Raw genomic sequence first — 17,922 nt, forward strand, 5'->3', positions numbered from 1 at the left:
CCCACCTCCCACCCCAGAGCCGGCAGGCACCCAAGACGGGAATTATGGTCTCCACAAGAGACACTGACATGAAGCTGGTTACTGCCTTTTCAGCAAACGTAATTCCTTTTTATTAGAAAATTAAAGGGTAGGACCAGCTTGCCAAAAGCCAAAAGAGCTGAAATGTGCTTTCCTAAGATATGCAGCGTCTGATAAAACGGATTTACCCATCTCCCTCCTGTTCTATCATCATCTCCCTCAGCCAGTCTCTCCTCCATTCATTCCCCTTCCACTGGCACTGAAGCAGCGGCCGTGAGCTTGGCCCTGGCCAACAGGCCCAGCACCCTGGATGTGGGGAGTGTGCTTTTGTTTCCTTCACGCTGAGCCCCACTCCCGGGCTTTAAGCCTTTTTAGAACGACCTCGGGGATTCTCTTGCTTTCCTGAGACGCAAAGGCTGCCTGTGGCCTCTGCTAAGCTGAGGATGTCAGGAGGGGAAAGGCAGGAACAATAAAGGATTGAGCTCCCGGAGAAACAAGCTCATCCATCTGGAGACCCAGGAGCAGGCGGTTCCAGACAGAGCCGGCTGAGGGAGGCGGCCAGGGCAGAGAGCCGAGGACGAGTCCCGCACTGCCACACAAAAAGCAACTATTCAAAACCACCCAGGGAGTTCTCTCTTATTGAAAAGTCCTTGATTCTTCCCTTTCTGTGGCAGAACTCATGAACAAGGGCCCCGTCTTATTAATGGGGTGATGGAGGGGCCCGGGAGGGAGGGTCCCCCTGCTCAGGAAGGTGGCCGAGCCCGCCCTGCAAGTCATTAGGAGCTGGTAACTAAGGTAACTCCAGAATCGGATTTTCTTCCCACTAATCTCTCTTTTTCTCTTTCCCTTTCTCTCTTTTTCTCTGCTGGTCAGATGCTACCTTCCTGGTTTAGAGGGGACTCGGGAGGGTGGTGGGGAGAGAGGGAAAAGAAAGACGTGCGTGTACATGCGCGCTTAAGTGTGTGAATGTGAGCGTAAGTGTGTGCGTGCGCACGTGTGTGTGTGTGTGTGTGCTGAATACTAACACGGTCACCACACTCCGGATGCTCTGACGGTGGGCGGGGGTGGTGTCTCGGCTCAGGTATGTGTGCCTCTACCCTCTCCCCACACGTCCCCCCCCACCCCTCCCACGCGCCCACGGCCTCCCTGTTCAAGGGCAAATCCATTCCCTCACTCCCTCCTTGAGTAACAAAAGACGAGATTGAGTTTCCTTTCACCTGCTCTGATGGAAGTCTCTGCTTTGGCAGGTCTAGCAGAGCCTGCTTTGTTCTGGCGAAAACCAAAATGGGATCTGTCCTGGGGCCTGCTGGGGTGGGCAACAGGATGGGGGTCAATACAAAAATCAATATAAAAAATAGCATTGTCCCCCAGGCTCCTGCTGCCTGAACCTCCCTCCCTGAAAGCTGAAGTCCAGGGAGGTGCAGCCAAGTCAGCTTTGCTCTGAGAAGACAGGTTCAAACCCCAGCCAGGCCACCTGAGGGCCACGTTCACTCTCTGAGCTGGTTTTCTTGCCCTACACAGCAACCCTATAGAAGTGCCTGTACCTATGCAAAGCCCCCAGCACAGCATCAGGTCTCTTTCCCACCTGGTCCTCTTTAGGGCGCAGAGCAGATGAACCACTTCTACCAGGGTGGGTGGGGAGCAAAGAAGAGATGGGTGACCCCCAGCTCTCCAGAGGTGGCTGTGTTGGGGTTCCAGCCTTCCAGGTAGTGTTTCTGAGGAAGAGGCACACCACCAGCCCCTGGGACCTAAGGGTTCTCTGGATGACAGAGGAGGAGCTAGGGACCCCTGGCCAGGGTCCTCCCCAGAGGGGGCCTGGACCACCAGCACAGCTTGGGGCAGGCAGGACCCCTAGAGGCTGCACAGCTCCTTTCCCCCTGAGTACAGAGAAGCCCAAGGTCTCCCAAGGCCCTAGCTGGGCACTAAGCCCAGAGCCCCAGGCACAGGGCTTACCCCATGCGGTTGAATACCCTCTTCAATGGACGCTGATGTCTGATCCCCAGCTATCCCCACTTTGGAAGGGCTCAGCCTGGCCTGTGATTCCCTCGGGGTGGGGCTGCGGCATCTGGAGGCTTCCATCCCCCCTCCCAGTGGGGAGAGGGAGCTGCCACGCGGTGAGTCATGTCAGCTCAGCGGCTTTATGTGCTTGGGGGAAGGGCTGAGCACCGCTGCCCTCCATCTGGGCCCAAGGCGACAAGGTCAGCCCCCGTGGCCCACTGGCTGGCTGGACTGGTGCCTGGGACCCACCCCAGGTGGCCTCCGGGTAGTTCCCACTGCTCCAGCACCACCCTCACCACCACCAACGCAGGGAGACTGAGCCTGCTCAGAGTGGGGTGGTGGCTTAAGGCCTCAAAATCCCCAAGGAGTGGAGGTAGGGATGGGGTCTGTGGGGCAGCTGGAGGTCAGGGGAAGCAGGCAGGTGCTGGAATGTGTGGTGGGGATGGGTTGTCTGGAGCTGAGACAGAGCAAAGCTTTCCTAGCTCTGGAAGGCAGGAGGGGCCACAGCCCCATAAGCAGCAGGCATCCCAGGCCCTGTGGCCACAGGTTCCCTGGCCCCTGGCTGCCAGATTCTCTCCCTGCGTCCTTATCCCTCCCCATCTCTCCCTGCTCTGCCCTCTTCTTTCTCTCCCTCCTGGTCAGGGCTGCTAAGCAAATGGATTGCAAATGGGATCGTGCGTTTTCATTTGCACCCACCTTCGCTTCCCCAGCTCCTGGGGGCTGGCTTGTCCCATCCTGTCCAGCCATCTCTGTCTTCCCTTCCTTGGAGGGCAGCCATAGCCACACCTCTACCAAGAATAGGCTGTGAGCTTCCAGACGCCAGGGGTCAGGTGAGCTAGTGACAGAGCCTTGCAGAGCTTGGCTCCTATCTCCACGGTTTTCAAGAGAGCCTTTACTGGGCGTGTGGCTGCCCCAGTGTGTGAGCAATGTGCACAGAGGAGGCGGCCTCACTCCCGTTCTTCACTTCAAATTGCCTGTCTCCCTTGTCATACAACTTGTCTCCCCCAGGGGTGGAGGAGGCCCTGGGCAGGCTGTTCCCACTGACAGAAATTTCCTGAGTGCCAGGAAAACATACCTCAGAAATAACACTGATGACAGCTGCTGCCCTTCCCCAGGATACTACCGGCAGCATGCTGGCCTGTCTGGGTAAGGCTGGGGGCCCGTGTATTTATAAAAACAGGGAGGACAGCCCATGCTTGTAGCACTGAGCCCTTCTAAGGTAATGTAGGCCTGAAAACGCCTACCAAGTCAACCCATTTCCCAGATGGAGAAGACTGAGACCCAGAAGGGCCCACAAGTAGACTCTCTGGTCCTCTACAGGCCATCAGGGTCCAGTGAGTACAGCAGCTTCCTGCGTGGTGCCTGGGTTGCCTGAGTGCAGACACACACAGCTGCAAGCTGCCAGTTGCTACGTTTACCCCAGCACCTCAGAGCCACCTTGAGAAGCTCACGGAGGGGTGGGCCCCAGGCTCATTTCAAGTCCATGGCTTCTCCCAGTTTCCTGCTGGTCCCTGGAGTCCTCTGCCCCCGCCTTCACCGGCAGACAGGCCAGGCCCAAGGCCGTGTGGGACAGCAGGGACCACCCAGGTGGCGGAGGCTCCTCCCAGCCTGACCGCAGCAGCCGGGAAAACAGGCTCCTCAGCTGCACCCTCCAGCCCACCCCACCCCGCCCCGCCAGGCCAGCCGCCTCACCCAGCACTGAACCAGGAACTGGGCCTGCTGCCAGCCAGCCCACCCCACCCGTACCACAGCCCCTCACCCACCCAGCCCACCCCTCGGCGCCCGCCAGATATGGGAGGAGGCAGTAGTCTCCTGGTACTCACTGCCTCATGCTACCCTAGCCTAGATCACCCCCCTCACCTTCCTCTGTCAGGGGTCAGGGGGAGAGGCCCAACCTTTCTACGGCAGCTGCCATACTGGCCTGAGCCCATGGCCCCCTCGACCCTGTCTCCTTGACCAGCAGCCATCCACCTCACGCCCACCACCAGCATGTGAAGCCACCTGCCCCCTTGGGATGGCACTGCCTCCCTCCTTCTGGAGCCAGGGCAGGGGGCGCCCCCTCCCCCCGCCAGGGGCAGGGTCTCTGTGCCTGCCTTACACTTCTGAGGCTGGATCACTGAGGCTGAAATTTCAATTAAGGAAGAGAAATAATTACTCTGGGGCTCCAGGCCTGCTCAAGTGGTGACAGGCCTCAATATCTGCTTCTCTGGAGTAGAAGGAGGTGGCTGGGGTCCCCCGCCCTGAAATCAGGCTGAGCCCAAGAAGGGCCCTGGACCCTTGCCCATGTTCAGCCTTGCAGCCCCCCTCCATCTGTCTGCTGCAATGAGGCCAGCCTCAGGTGTCCCCAAGGTAGGGGGATATGGGGTGGGGGGATGGAGGAAAGGTGCAGGCTTCTGGCAGAGGGGGCTGGGGAGCAAGCCTCAGCTGGCTTGACAAAATTGAATTAAATTAAATTTAACCATTCAGTCACTGCCTATCCCTGTGGTGAGCCTAGAGGCTGCCAAGACCCCACCAGAAGCAGGTAGGGACCCCAAGAGCAAGACTGGGCAGCTCTGGCCTCCTTCTGGTAGGATTCCAGCACAGGCCAGGGGTTGGTGGGGGTGGCAAAGGCTGCATTCTGGAAAGGCTTCTCAGAAACCCCCTCTGCAGCTCAGCAGGAGTGAGTCTGGGCAAGACCCTCCCCCGGGCCATCTGCAAAAGAAGGACCACAGGTGGGGTCTCTGGGCCCCTGACACCCTCCCCTATTGCCTCTTCAAGTGGCCTTGAAACAGCCAGGCTGAGCTGTGACCCCCTCATCTTCAGAAAACTCCTTCCCTAGAAATGTCCCATCCTCAATCCCAAAATGTCCCTTCTCTGAGAATGACCTGTTTCCTCCCCAGAAATGCTTGATTTTAACCCAGAAATTCCCTAGCTCCAGAATGTTCCATTTCCACAAATGCTCCATCTTATCTCCAGAACTATTCCCCCTCATCTTCAAATGTAATCCATTTCCAGAAATGCCAGTGGTCTACAGAGGCTCCACCCTAACTCCAAGAATGTTCCACTTCCAGAAATGCCACATCCCATCTCCAGAGATGTTGCATTTCAGCTCCAAAAATACCTCATCTTCAGAAGTGCCCTATTTTATTTCCAGAAATACTCCAGCATCATCTTCAAAAACACACCACTTCCAGAAGTATTCTAGTTTCTCTCTAGAAAGATTCCATTTCCAGAAATGTCCCATCTCTAGCAATGCTCAGAATCCAGAAAAGCCTCATCTTTACTCCTCAAAAATGCCCTCTCCCATCTCCAGAAATGTTCTCATTTCATCTTCAGAAATGCCCCTCCTCCAGAAATGCTTTTCATCTGTTCTCTAGAAACGTCCTCATCCTGTCTCCAGAAACACCATGTCTCATTTCTAAAAGCATTCCATTTCTGGAAATGTTCCAGCTTGTATCTGGAAGTGTGCATGGCATCTCCAGAAAGGTCTCTCCATCTGGTCCAGATGCTGCAGAAACACAAAGACCCACTTCCTTCTAGATCTCCTACAGAGAAGCTAAGCAGCGACTGGGCCTCCTCCCCGCCCGTTCCTCTGTTCCTTGGGACCTGTTGGCCATCTGCTGGGCCTGCTCTTATCCCAGAGCAAGGACGAAGTCAAGAGCAGTGCTGGCAGGTGCCAAGGTCTCTGGGAGGGGGAGCATGAATGGTCAGGGTTTGGAATGACTGAGAGCCTCCCAGGACACAGCACAGCTCCCTCCAGACACGTTCTAGCCACAAACACCTCCACTGGCCCAAGTGCACATACTCACAGTTCACAGTCAATATCCACACAGTCCAGAAATGTGCCCCCTCCTCCAGGGTCATATGCAATGCACACTCACAACATGCAAACCCACACTCAACCCTTGAAGCCCCACCCACACAAGTACACACAGCGTACACAGATGCACGCACATAACACAGATACACAAACAAGTCCACTGTCACACATCACACACCCACACACACAATCACAGTCCCCCACATTCTTCAGGCCTCTTGTGGGCCAAGCTGAGAGGACACCTAGGGGTAGAAGCCCTGTCAGTCCCTCCAACCAGGCTGGGTTGGCAAGACAGGGCCACCTCAGAACTGCCGCCGAGAGATACACAGCCCTAGGCACTTTGCGCTTAGACGGGACCACAAAAGAGAGGAAGGCACAGGTTGGGCATCTGCTTGCATACCTACCCACCTAAGATGTGGCACCCACTACCTCCTGGAGCAGCCCAGGCCACTTTTGGATCACTTCTGAATGACAGGAAGTGCCTCTTTGGGCCGGGCATGGTGGCTCACACCTGTAATCCCAGCACTTTGGGAGGCTGAGGTGGGTGAATCACTTGAGGTCAGGAGTTCAAGACCAGCCTGATCAACATGGTGAAACCCCAACTCTAATAAAAATACAAAAAAAATTAGCTGGGCATGGTGGCGCATGCCTGTAGTCCCAGCTACTTGGGGGGCTGAGGCAGGAGAATCACTTGAACCCAGGAGGCGGAGGTTGCAGTGAGCCCAGATCACGCTCCAGCCTGGGTAACAAGAGCGAAACTCCGTCTCAAAAAAAAAAAAAAAAAAAGCCCGGGCATGGTGGCTCATGTCTGTAATCCTAGCACTTTGGGAGGCCGAGGGGTGGATCACCTGAGGTCAGGAGTTCAAGACCAGCCTGACCAACATGGTAAAACCCTGTCTCTACTAAAAATACAAAGTATTTGCTGGGCGTGGTGGTGGGCGCCTGTAATCCCAGCTACTCGGGAGGCTGAGGCAGGACAATTGCTTGAACCCGGGAGGCAGAGTTGCAGTGAGCCGAGATCATGCCTTTGCACTCCAGCTTAGGCGACAGAGCAAGACTCCATCTCAAAAAAAATAAATAAATAAAATAAAAAAATAAGGCCGGGCACGGTGGCTCAAGCCTGTAATCCCAGCACTTTGGGGGCTGAGACGGGTGGATCACGAGGTCAGGAGATCGAGACCATCCTGGCTAACACAGGGAAACCCCATCTCTACTAAAAAATACAAAAAAACTAGCCGGTCGAGGTGGCGGGCGCCTGTAGTCCCAGCTACTCGGGAGGCTGAGGCAGGAGAATGGCGTAAACCCGGGAGGCGGAGCTTGCAGTGAGCTGAGATCCAGCCACTGCACTCTAGCCTGGGCGAAAGAGCAAGACTCCGTCTCAAAAAGAAAAAAATAATAAAAATAAAAAAGTAAAATAAAAGAAAGTTCCTCTTTGGATGGAACGGAAACCTTTCTGTCACCTCTGTCCACACAAGCAAGTCCTGCTCTCTGGAGGTGCAAAGCCCATTTCCTGTTGAGATTTCAAACAGATTCTCTCCTCCCTGCCCCATGTCAGGTGGGAAAGGAAAGAGGGACGGCTGTTCCTGGGGAACGGGGCCTGGAAATAGCTTTGTGGAGGGCGAGCTGGTGTCAGAACATGTGGATACACACACACTTAGATGTACAAACATGCAAGCACAGATATGTGCCCCCATGTGTGTCCAAGGAGCTCACACGCAGACACGCAGGCAGGCATGTAATACACCTAAACACGCTGAACTGCACATAAGGAAGCAGGTGATGGGCCCACTGGTCTGCACCAGGTCTGTCCCTGACACCTCTGCAGTGGAAATTCTTGGAGCCTTCGGGTGGGTGGGAGGGAAAAGGGGGTCTGTCTCCATGAACCCCATTCCCGGTGGGCTTGGTTAGCTCTGGTCTGCTCCCACAGGAGGATAATTACCATTTATTAAGCCTCCCAGTTTAGAATCAGCCACAATTAACTGGAACCTCCTTAACATCCCCCCAACTTTTTATTTTTTTGAGACAAGGTCTCGCTCTGTCACCCAGGCTGGAGTGCAGTGGAACAATCTTGGCTCATGGCAGCCTTGACCTCCCAGGCTCAGGTGATCCTCCCACCTCAGCTTCTGGAGTAGCTGGGACTACAGGTACCCACCACCATGCCTGGCTAAATTAAAAAGAAAAATTGTAGAGAGGGTCTCGCTATGTCAAGCCCCTTTTTTGGTCCTTGGGGGCTAAAGGCAGGCGTGAACAGCACTTGAACATGCCCTTCAGTTTGCCTTCTATGTGGACTCCTTTGTGTGACACCCCCCAACTAGCCAGCGCTTGACTAGAAACAAGGCTTCAATGTCTGTCCTCACGCATCCTCCTCAATCCCTCCCTGTGTCCCAGATGCTCATTTTCTCTCTGCCTAGACCTCTCTCCTCTAGGAACCAAGATCCTCACCCAAAAACGTGAGGAAAATAAACCAAGCAGTGGAAGACAAATCAGAATGTACACGTGGTCACAGGGCCCAAGATGGCCAGACCTTTGCATTGGGTGGTGAGGGGGCCCCGGGTCCCCCAGCCCCCAGAAGCAGCCAGGCCTTCTGCAGAGGCTTCTGCATTGGTATTCTCTGTCCCTCACAGCCCAAATTACACCGGCTCTCCTGGGACCCTTTTATCGCACATTGTCACTTCAGCAAAAGGTTATGTACGAGAACATGGAAATCCCTCCCGCATGTTAACTAAAGGAGCATTTTAAAAAACGCACCAGAGAAAGAAGCCCACCAAAGAGCCAATTTTTTCAGTGTCTTAGAGAGAACGAGCACTGGACTGGGAGTCAGGGGTCGGAGTTCTTGTCGGGGTCCTGCCCTTACTGGGACCTGGGGCATGCCATGTGACTTCCCTGAGATCCAGTGTCCTTATCTGCTGAAAATGAGAATAAAAGCACCCACAATGGCGCTCTATCAGGGATGCTGTGAGGGTCATCTGAATGCCTGGAATGAATGAATCATCTTATAGAACAAGCAAAATCTGATTGGTGTTAGTATTCAGGCTTTGCCAACCAAGTACTTAACAGGCAAGGAGAACACGGTATTATTCCCCAAGCGTTCTGCGTCCCTTCACACCTCCTTATCTTTCCCCACGCAGTGCCCCGCACCTGGTGCACCCTTTCTTTTTCTTTCTGGCCTGGAGTATTCTCAGAAAACACCAAGACCCAGTTTGGAATCAGTTTCTCGGTTTTGACATTTACTAGATGAGCTTCAAAGACATAATCTGCCTCAGATCAGGGAAAGCCAGGATGCCAGGGCAGGAACCCAGGTCTAAGCAGTGTGGCAAGCTCCAGAGTGCCAGGGCCCAGCTGGCACATGAGTGGGCACTGCAAGGAACCAGGTGACTCAGAAGGTGGCAGCCCCGTGGCAGCTCTGCTGATAGCGCCCTGTGGGTGTGTGGCCCTGCAATGCCGACCTGATTTTTTTTTTCAGGGAAGCAAAATGTAGAATTTGTATGTGAAATCCAATGTTATTGTTAAAACCCTGGGTTGGCCAAACAGCGCCCACCTGGGGGCATTGCCAGAGGACAACCTCTGGCCTGTGTGCTCAAGCCCTGGCCTCTCTGTGGAAGAGATGGCAGAGGAGGCAGCAGGCTCTGCACAGGGCATGGGAGAGTGAGGGTCTTCCAGGCAGGGCCAAGGGGACAGGCAGGAGCAACAGCTGGGCAGCAGGACTGCACGAAGCAGGGTTAACTGGCGAGGAGAAGGCTGGCCGCCAGGCAGCAGTAGCCTCTGGGCCTTGGTGTGCTCTTCTGTCAAATGGGGATGATAACAGAGCCCAGCTCCGGCAGGTGATGAGAGGAGTACGCCAGGAGCTCCTGGCGTGAGAACAGGCTCAGTTGGGACCTGTAGGATGAATGAGGGAGGAAGAGATTCTTAAAGAAGTCTGCACACCCCAGGAGAACACAAGCCCTTTATAGAGATGCCCAAGGAAGGACGTCACCTGCCTGGCATCACACAGCAGGTGACTAAGTGAATGGCAGATCCAGTCACCACACTGTGACCCGTGATCCCATTCCCCTCCCCCAGACAGAAGGCCACAAACATGGGGAGCGTCCTGAGGAGTACTAAGAAGATCTTCCCTGCTCCAACCTGTTCCTGCTTCAGGCCTGTGGCCTGCCCGGGACTCCGCCATCAGACAGCCTCTGTCCGAGTTAAGCAGTGCCTTCTTCTCAGTAAGGAGGCCAACGCTCCCAACATAGCCCAGGGTTCGGCCGCAGGCTCACTTCTTACCAGCCATGGGCCTTGAACCACAGTTGCCAGACCTTTCCAAGCCTCAGCTTCTTCATCTGTAAAATGGGGATGGCAGGAATCTTTCACTGGCAAGGAAGGTCTGAAGACTGGAAACAGCAAAGTGCCCAGGGCTGGGCACCTAGGAGGCCTCACCAAGAAGCAGCTCTGAACGCGACAGTTCCAGGTATCATTCTTATTCCCCCCCCTGCCGCCGCCTCCCCCAGCGATCCTCCTCCAGCCTGCACAAGGCTCTGAGAACAGGCTCTGGGCACTGTTCCTCTCCGTGCTGAGCTTTCTTTCAGGGAATTATAATCTGCTGAGCTTTAATTATCAGTCCCCCAGGACCATCACCTACTTCCCCAGCCGAGACTGAACAGTCCCTCCCAGTGCACAGCTCACAGGGGATGCAGGGCTAGGCTGAGCTGCTCTGGGCTTAGGCAAGAGCTTGGGGAGATGGTCAGGTCCCTGCTTCCCTCTAGACCAGAGTTCCAGGCCTGCACAGCAGCTCCAGGAGGAGGGAGGCTGCTCTCATCCAGCCCACACCCCAGAGGACTCAGGAGTTCCCAGGGAGGAAACTGAGGCCCCACTCAGGTCCTCTTCTGATCCTCTTGAGCCTCTCCTCATCGTCCCTGTGTGTTCCCACTGCTGAGACTTAGCTCCAGCCATGCTCTCTGTCCAGAGCACCCGTCTTTTCCTACTGCCTTCAAGATAAAACTCTTCAAGCAGTCAAGGCCCAGACTCCTTTGTGGCCTCAGTCCCTGCCTCCGCCTCTCCAATCCCACCTGCTTGCCACCCACAGCCCCGAGTCTCTGGCATGCTCTGTCCTGCAGCCAACATCCTTCCTTCTGCAGCAAAATGCTTGCTCTTGGAGACCTAGTCCCTGTCCCTTTGGGTGCCTTGGCCAGGGCATCTCGGCCAGACCCTTGGGGCTATCAGCAGATCCTGTGAAAGGACTGAAGAGAATGAAACACAGCCTGTAAACGAGGCATGAATCAGATGTGCAGGACAGGCCTGGCCGCTGGGCGCCCCAAGCACAGGGTCAGGCTGACCTGGTTCAGGCTGGCCCCAACACCCTGTGTGTATGGCCCCTCTGCTCCCACGTCCTCACCTTTAGGAGGGCTACCAAGGGCTAGGTGGGTAAGAGAAGCACACCAGGCTGGCACCATGCCTGGCATCTGGCAGTTCCCAGGGCCCTGCAGAGCTTGCCTCCTTGGGCATTGCCTGCCCTGCTGCCTAGAAAGGGCTCTCTCTCAGCCACTCAGGGGCTCTGGCCCAAGGTCCCAGACTGCGAGTGGGCCCAGAGTAAGGCCCCTGTGGCTGGGACACCCACAGCAGAGTGGCACTGGCGAAGCTTCTCTCTCTGCCCCGTGCCGCCCTTGGAAAGGTCTGCTCCAGCCTACCCTCCTGGGTCAACAAAGTCTCATCCTGTGCCTCGGTCCCCCAGTCTGGTGACAGCACCTCATATGACACCCCAGCCCTGGCAGGGCCTCACTGGCCTAGACTTGGGCAGGGGAGCTCCCCTCTGGGAGCCCCAGCTTTGCCATCCCTGCCCCACTTGTATTACAGGATGGTCGTAGTGACCACTGGGCAGCAGCAATGAAGCCAGGAGGCTGCACTAGTGGCCCCGGGTCTGAATCTCGTCGTAGGGGCGCTGCTGAATTAGGTGACAACACATACAGACCAGGAAGTATCATGTCAACATCTGAATCCTGGTCCTGAGACAGTGGGCAACAGGCGCCGTGGGCTGCATCCCCATGGCTGCCCTGGGAGAGCTGAGCTACTGCGCCCCGTGAGGGCCAGGCAGCCACCACATCCTCATCAGCACTGCCTGTCTGGCCCTGCGGGGTCTAGGGGTGGGTGGCCCCTGCATTATGCAAACATGAGTTCATCTTCTGATCGCTCCTCCAAGTAACACGTTTGCATTTTAAGCAGGGCCTTCTATGCTCTGACCTCGGCAGTGACTAACGGAAGCATTTCAAGCCCTGGGAAGGGCAGGAAAGGGATAGTTAGCAGGAAGGCAGATACCAACATCACAAAAACTGCTCCTGAAAGGTGGCATCTTGCAGGGATGGCCCAGCACAGGCAGGGTCTCTCTGCCCGCTTCAGTGCAAAGGGTTTTTTGTGGAATGAGTGAACATCTGCCTGCCTCTCTCCCAGTTCTGCCTTAGGGAACAGGTGGATGCTGACTTCCTGTTCTGCCCGCCCCTCTGATCCCTCATGATACTGTTTCTGGCTCCTGCTAAGATGTGGGACCAGGTTCGGCAAATCTCACTAGGACCTACCCCAGCAGAAATATCTCTCCCTTCTCCCACTCTACCTTTGATAACATAGCTTCAGGTGGGTCCAATGAGCATCTTTGCCCCCTAGAGGCTCATGTGGAGATGACAGTCACCTGAGCCCCAGACTGTCTCCTAGAAAGCACTGAAATGTGACAGTGTGTGTCCCTCCCCAGAAGCCAGCAAACCCAAGGCCCCTGCTACGGCAACACACAAGTGCCCTGAACGGACGGACAGGTGCACAAATGCACAAATGAGTCCCTGTGTGTGTTCCAGGGCTGCCAGGCACTTGAACAAACTTGACCTGGTTTTCCTTACTCTCTTGTCCTCTCCGGAAAAAGCTATGATCCCCATTATACAAAGGGGAAACTGAGGCTCAAAGAAGCAGAAAAAGCCCCCTCTCATGGCCAGCGATCTCACTTGCTTCTGGGTGTGGCCAAGCCACAGTGGGTCTCCTCCTCTCAGAGAAGCTGGGCTCAGGAAACATACAGGAGGCACATGGGTGGGTGGGAGTTGGCAGAGGTATGGCAGCAGGCAGGTCCCACAAGGGCTGAGATCTGTCACACTTGTGAACCCCGCAACACCTGATGCTGGGGTGGAGGTGGAGGGTCGCCTGGTTTATTGTTATTACTACTCCTTTCTACCACCGTAGTCCTTACAGGGCTTACAGCAGACAGATAACCAGACAAGGCCCGGCGTGACTAGGCCCAGACTCCTTCCAGAGAAGGCCTGGCACAGGTACCCAGCAGTGTGGATACAGTGTCTTGAGCCTCACGGGGCACCTGTGGCTGGTCTGCCGTGAAACCATGAGCCAGTGTGGGGGAGGAGCGAGGTGGGGAGAGGCAGGCCTTGCCCAGGTTGACAAAGGTGACCTGAGTCAGCCCAGGGCTGCTCCAGGCTAGTGAGTCACCCAGCTCCCCACGTGAATGGACATCACAGCCTCCCAGCCCTGTGCTGCTCGGACCCAGAAAGGAACCACCTCAGGGGTGCCATGGAGAAGGTCTTGTCATTGTGGGCCCCAGTTTCCCACGGGTCCTGCAGAGGTAGGGGCTCATGGTGGGAATCTGGGGGCAGCTAGGAGCTATGAAGGGCATCTGGGCCTTGGGGTCAGAGGACTGGGTTCAATCTGGGGTTTCTAACTCCTGGCTGCATGACCTCAAGCACATCACTTCTTTGTAAAACTGGAACCACAAGCGCTGACTTGCAGGATCTGTGCAAACAACAAGCTCAGTGCCTGGCATATGAGTGGAGATCCATGGGGCTGGGTGGCTGCCACCCACTCCTGGGATCTCAGAGACCACCACCAGAAGAGAGTCCCTAAAATTAAAAGGAGAAGCTCCAATCAGACTTGGGCACGTGCCCCTAAACACCTTCCCACTTGACTCCCCCAGCCTGTGCTCCCCGCCGTGGGCTGCGGCTCCACCTGGCTGTGCCCTGCCATTGGACCCTACCCCATTTTGCATCCTCTGCTCTCAGCCTCTTCCTTTCCCTGGCTGGGGGATGTGAGCAGGAATGGCTCAATCAGGATATAATCGTTTTTAATTAACGTGCGGATCATTTCACAGGCTGATCTCCTTGGAGACCAGAGGGAAGACGGTCTTTTAAGATTTTCTTTTGCCTCCCTCAACCCCACCCCTCCCTGTTGAAGGCCTTCCCCCCGCTTCACCCACCCAGCCACAACCTTGAAGCAGCACAAAAGCCTGATGCCTGGATCCCTCCTGGGGCCATTAGGAGGAAACAGTGTGCTCACACACAGACATGCACACACATGCACGCGCACGCACACACACACGACCGAGCTCGGGGGCACCCTCCCCTCCCCCCAGAAATGCACAAATGGGATCAGAGACTGACACCACAGAGGGGACACACACACAGAGGCACGCATGCACAACACATGCCCAAGCTGGAAGGCACACAAACCCCTTAAGAAATGCACAAACAGGATCACAGATGTGCACACATACACAAACACACCACAAAAACAGAGGCACCCACAGGCACACCACACACACAGACGTGCACACACAGATGCACATGTCCCTGGGGGCGCATCCAAGCACAGAGATACACCACAGAAATGTCCAAATGCTCACACTCACGGCAGGTTTCTCTCAACCTGGATGGTTGGTGTACTGCAGGGGAGGGGGAAGAAAGTCCCTGTCCTCTGATGGGGAGTCAGAGCCACAATTACCCTGTCCCCCACAAGCACCCCTAAAGCCTCTCCCCTGGGGTGTCCTACCACCTGCCCCACGAGGGACCTAGTGAAATAGGGAAGCCACCACCTCCAGGCCTTGCCTTCTTGACACCCACCGGCCAGACCTTCCCACCTCTGGCCCCCAAACAGCTGTTCCACTGGGCCCTGCACAGCCCACCCGGATGGCCAGCCTGACACCCGCACTGGGAGTGATGCCACCCAGCCACTTCCCTGGGTGCCCCATGAGGCCTTCAAGATGAGGGGGCTTTCTCTCTTTTTTCTTCATTTCACTTACATCTTTTTTTCTTTTCCTTCTTTATCCTCCCCCCATTTTCTTCCTTCCAACTCCCTTCCCGCTTTTCTAATCCCTTGCTTTCTCTCCTACTGCCTCTGCTTACACTCTTTCTTCTCTCTCACTTTCTCTCTCCTTCTCTTCTCCCCAGGGGGTCTCCTGGGGTGAATCTCAGGCCAGAGATTTTAAGGTATACCCCATCCCCCACATCACTCCTTCATACCACATATCTGTGCCAACACCTGCCTCTGCTCCTGAACAGATCCAAGGTTAGGTCTATGACAAGTAAACTGAGGAATGGGGCAGGGACTCAACCACTAGGGTCCCCAGACACCTACAGTCCCACCCCTTCACTGCATCTGCTTTGGAGCCTCAGTTTTTTGTCTGGAGAATGGGATGGCAAAGAGGAAGGGGCACTGTGGTGGGTAGGTGGGGCGAGCAACAAGGAGCCTGTGGCCACCAAATCCTGTGAACATACCCAGTTGGGGGTGGCCTAGGAGGGCCGAGAAGCCTGTCTGGGGCTCCAGCTGGCGGCACCAGGGGTAAGCTTGGGGTCTCAGTCCCCCCATCTGTGAAATGGGCAGCCTTAAAGACCTCAGGAATCTTTTCAGATGCGAAAACCAACATGGCAAATCAGTAGCTGGGTCTTCACTGCTGCAGAGCCCAGCAACTGCTGTGTGACCTTGGGACTTGCTTCCCCTCTCTGGGCTCTGGCTTCCTCTTCTGTCAAAGGAGGGAGGTCAGATAGGTGATTCACTGCCAAGGCTCTTTTCGGCTCTGGTGGAAGATTCTAGATTGTGGGGAAGGAAAAATAGTGTCCCACTTATCCAGGGAAAACTAGAGAAGCCGTTTCTCCCACTGCAGGCAGTCGGAGCCTTCAGCATCAGCAGCGGCATTTTGAGCAAATCATTTTAAATATCAAGAAAAGCTCTCTATACAAAATATATCCACTACATCATTCATCAGGAACATCCAGAATGTTGGACAAAAGGGGAATATTAAGTAAATTATGGTACATCCACTTGATTGGAAAAGCCTGAAGACATTAACCATGGTGTTTATGAAGCACTGGTTACAAAACAGGAAAAGGCTCACATTATGCCGGCAAAGCAAGCAGGATATACATCTGAATATAGAGAATGACGACAAAGTCTTTAAAAAACAAACCAACCACCGAGTCGAAAAGCACTGGGAAGAACTACATCAAAATACTAACATTGTCAGAGCCCGCTAAGACTGTCAATAACCTTATTTTTCTCTTTTTTTTTTTTTTGCAGCATTTCTCTGAATGCTATTTTACAATATATATTTCAAAAAGATTTAAAAAAATACACAAAGGCTAGATGCTTCCAATTGAGAAACTTTCCCTTTTCATTCATTCATCACTGATTCATTCACTCCTGTGTTTGGCTGGACAAACACAGGACACTGTGAGTGTCTGCTGTGTGCCAGGCCCTGGGGGCTCCAAGGAAGAGAGGAAGAAAAAGGTTCTTGAAAATGGAAACTCGAGGTCTGGGGAAGGGAAGGCAGCCCTACAAATAAGGGGGTTGTGCCATGGGGCATGAGCAGCATTGAATCCCTGCTGGTTTCAGTCCTGTCTCCCAGAGCCTCACCCAGGCCTCCCTCAGCTGCTAGGGTCTCCAGGTCCAACCTATGGGTCAGACACCCACCCTTAATGGCCAGGCCTGCAGCTGAGTGGGTGGGCGGGAAGGGTGGGGGTGGGGAGCAGGGCAAAGGCTTGCTCAGGAGCCTGGGCCAAGGGTAGAAGGGCCTCTCCCTTCCCTCTACCCCAGACCCATGGCGACTTCCCTTCCAGTTCCCCGATGGCCCTGGCTTGTAACCCCTCTTCCCTCCGGGCCAAAAGGCCACTGCCTTGCTGCCTGACCCTCTCTGGGCTCTGATTTCCGCCTCCCACAAGGTCCCTGAACAAGGCACCACCCAGCTGGGTCCTGTCAGGCTTTGAAGGGGGAGTCCAGAGTCTAGAATCTGCTAGCTCCAGTCAGCCGGTGTCATGCTGTTAGCATGTCAAGAGGGTCCAACAATGTTTGCCTGCTGTGTGGGGGCTGACAGATTTCTGGGGGAGGGTTAACTCTCTCTATTCCTGGACCAAGAGACAGAACAGCCTGAAAACAGTCTAGCTGCCCCCCTCCCTCTCAAAAGGTGCCTCCCCTCTCCCCCAGGAATCCTCATTTTAAGAAGGGAGAGGAATTGCCTTCACCTGCCTGGGTGTCTCTGGACCTGGCTCTCCAACCCAGGAAGAAAAAGGGGAGGGGGCACCTTGATCGCCTGGCTGCTTGCCTGGGAATCCAATTAAGGCTGATTTCCACGGGCTCTCCACTCCTCAATGCCAGTCCAGCTAGCCCTTCGCTCTTCCACGTCTCCCCTTCCTCTGCATCCCCCGATGGAGCAAAAGAATCTGGGGGCTTTTGAGTGCCAGGAAGCCTCTGACCCGGTGGTCCCCCCTTGGACTGAGTCCCTGCCTCAGGACTGCGGTCCCCAGAAATTTTCTGGGCTAGCATTTCCTTCCCATGGCCGCAGTGGGAAAGGAGAAGTTCCCACCACTCTCCTCCCCCTTCATCCTCCCCTCCTCCCGGCCCTGAGGGAGGGGGCGAGGCGTCCGGATCTCCGGGTCATCGGAGCAGCGTCTGCTGAGGATCGCAGGAGACAAACACTTCGTCACACAAGCACAGCACCCTCGGGATCACCTCTTTCAGACCGCATTGTACCGGAGGGGAGGAGGCTGAGGTTGGAGGGGCCCTCGACGTGCCTAAAGTCACCAGCCAATCGCCAAGCCCAAGAGGGGCTGCCATCCACGACCCCCGGCCGCGAACCCAAGCCTCTCGCCTTCGCCGCGCACACCCCCCAACCCCCCTCCCTGCCCCGGCGCCATCCCAAGTCGACATCTCTAACCCAAACAACCCCCCCCCCCCGGGCCCCCCCCCCCCCCCCCCCCCCGCCCAAGGCCCAGGGTCAGCAGCCCCAGGAGGGACCTCCTCCCCACCCCACTCCCCCACGGCAGAGGTGCGAGATTTCATTGTCAGCCTGGCCACTCGACCGCGCGTGAGGCTGGGGCGCAGGG

The 17,922-nt window shown here is 55.5% G+C and overlaps 1 protein-coding gene across 1 annotated transcript in view; it reads right to left on the bottom strand.

The window, feature by feature from the left end:
* The window catches only part of RAI1 (retinoic acid induced 1), a 129,854-nt gene that overhangs the window by 68,132 nt on the left and 43,800 nt on the right, over positions 1–17,922 (bottom strand). The window lies entirely within an intron of this gene.

This window comes from Theropithecus gelada, chromosome 16, assembly GCF_003255815.1.
Source record: "Theropithecus gelada isolate Dixy chromosome 16, Tgel_1.0, whole genome shotgun sequence".
Taxonomy (NCBI): Eukaryota; Metazoa; Chordata; class Mammalia; order Primates; family Cercopithecidae; genus Theropithecus; species Theropithecus gelada.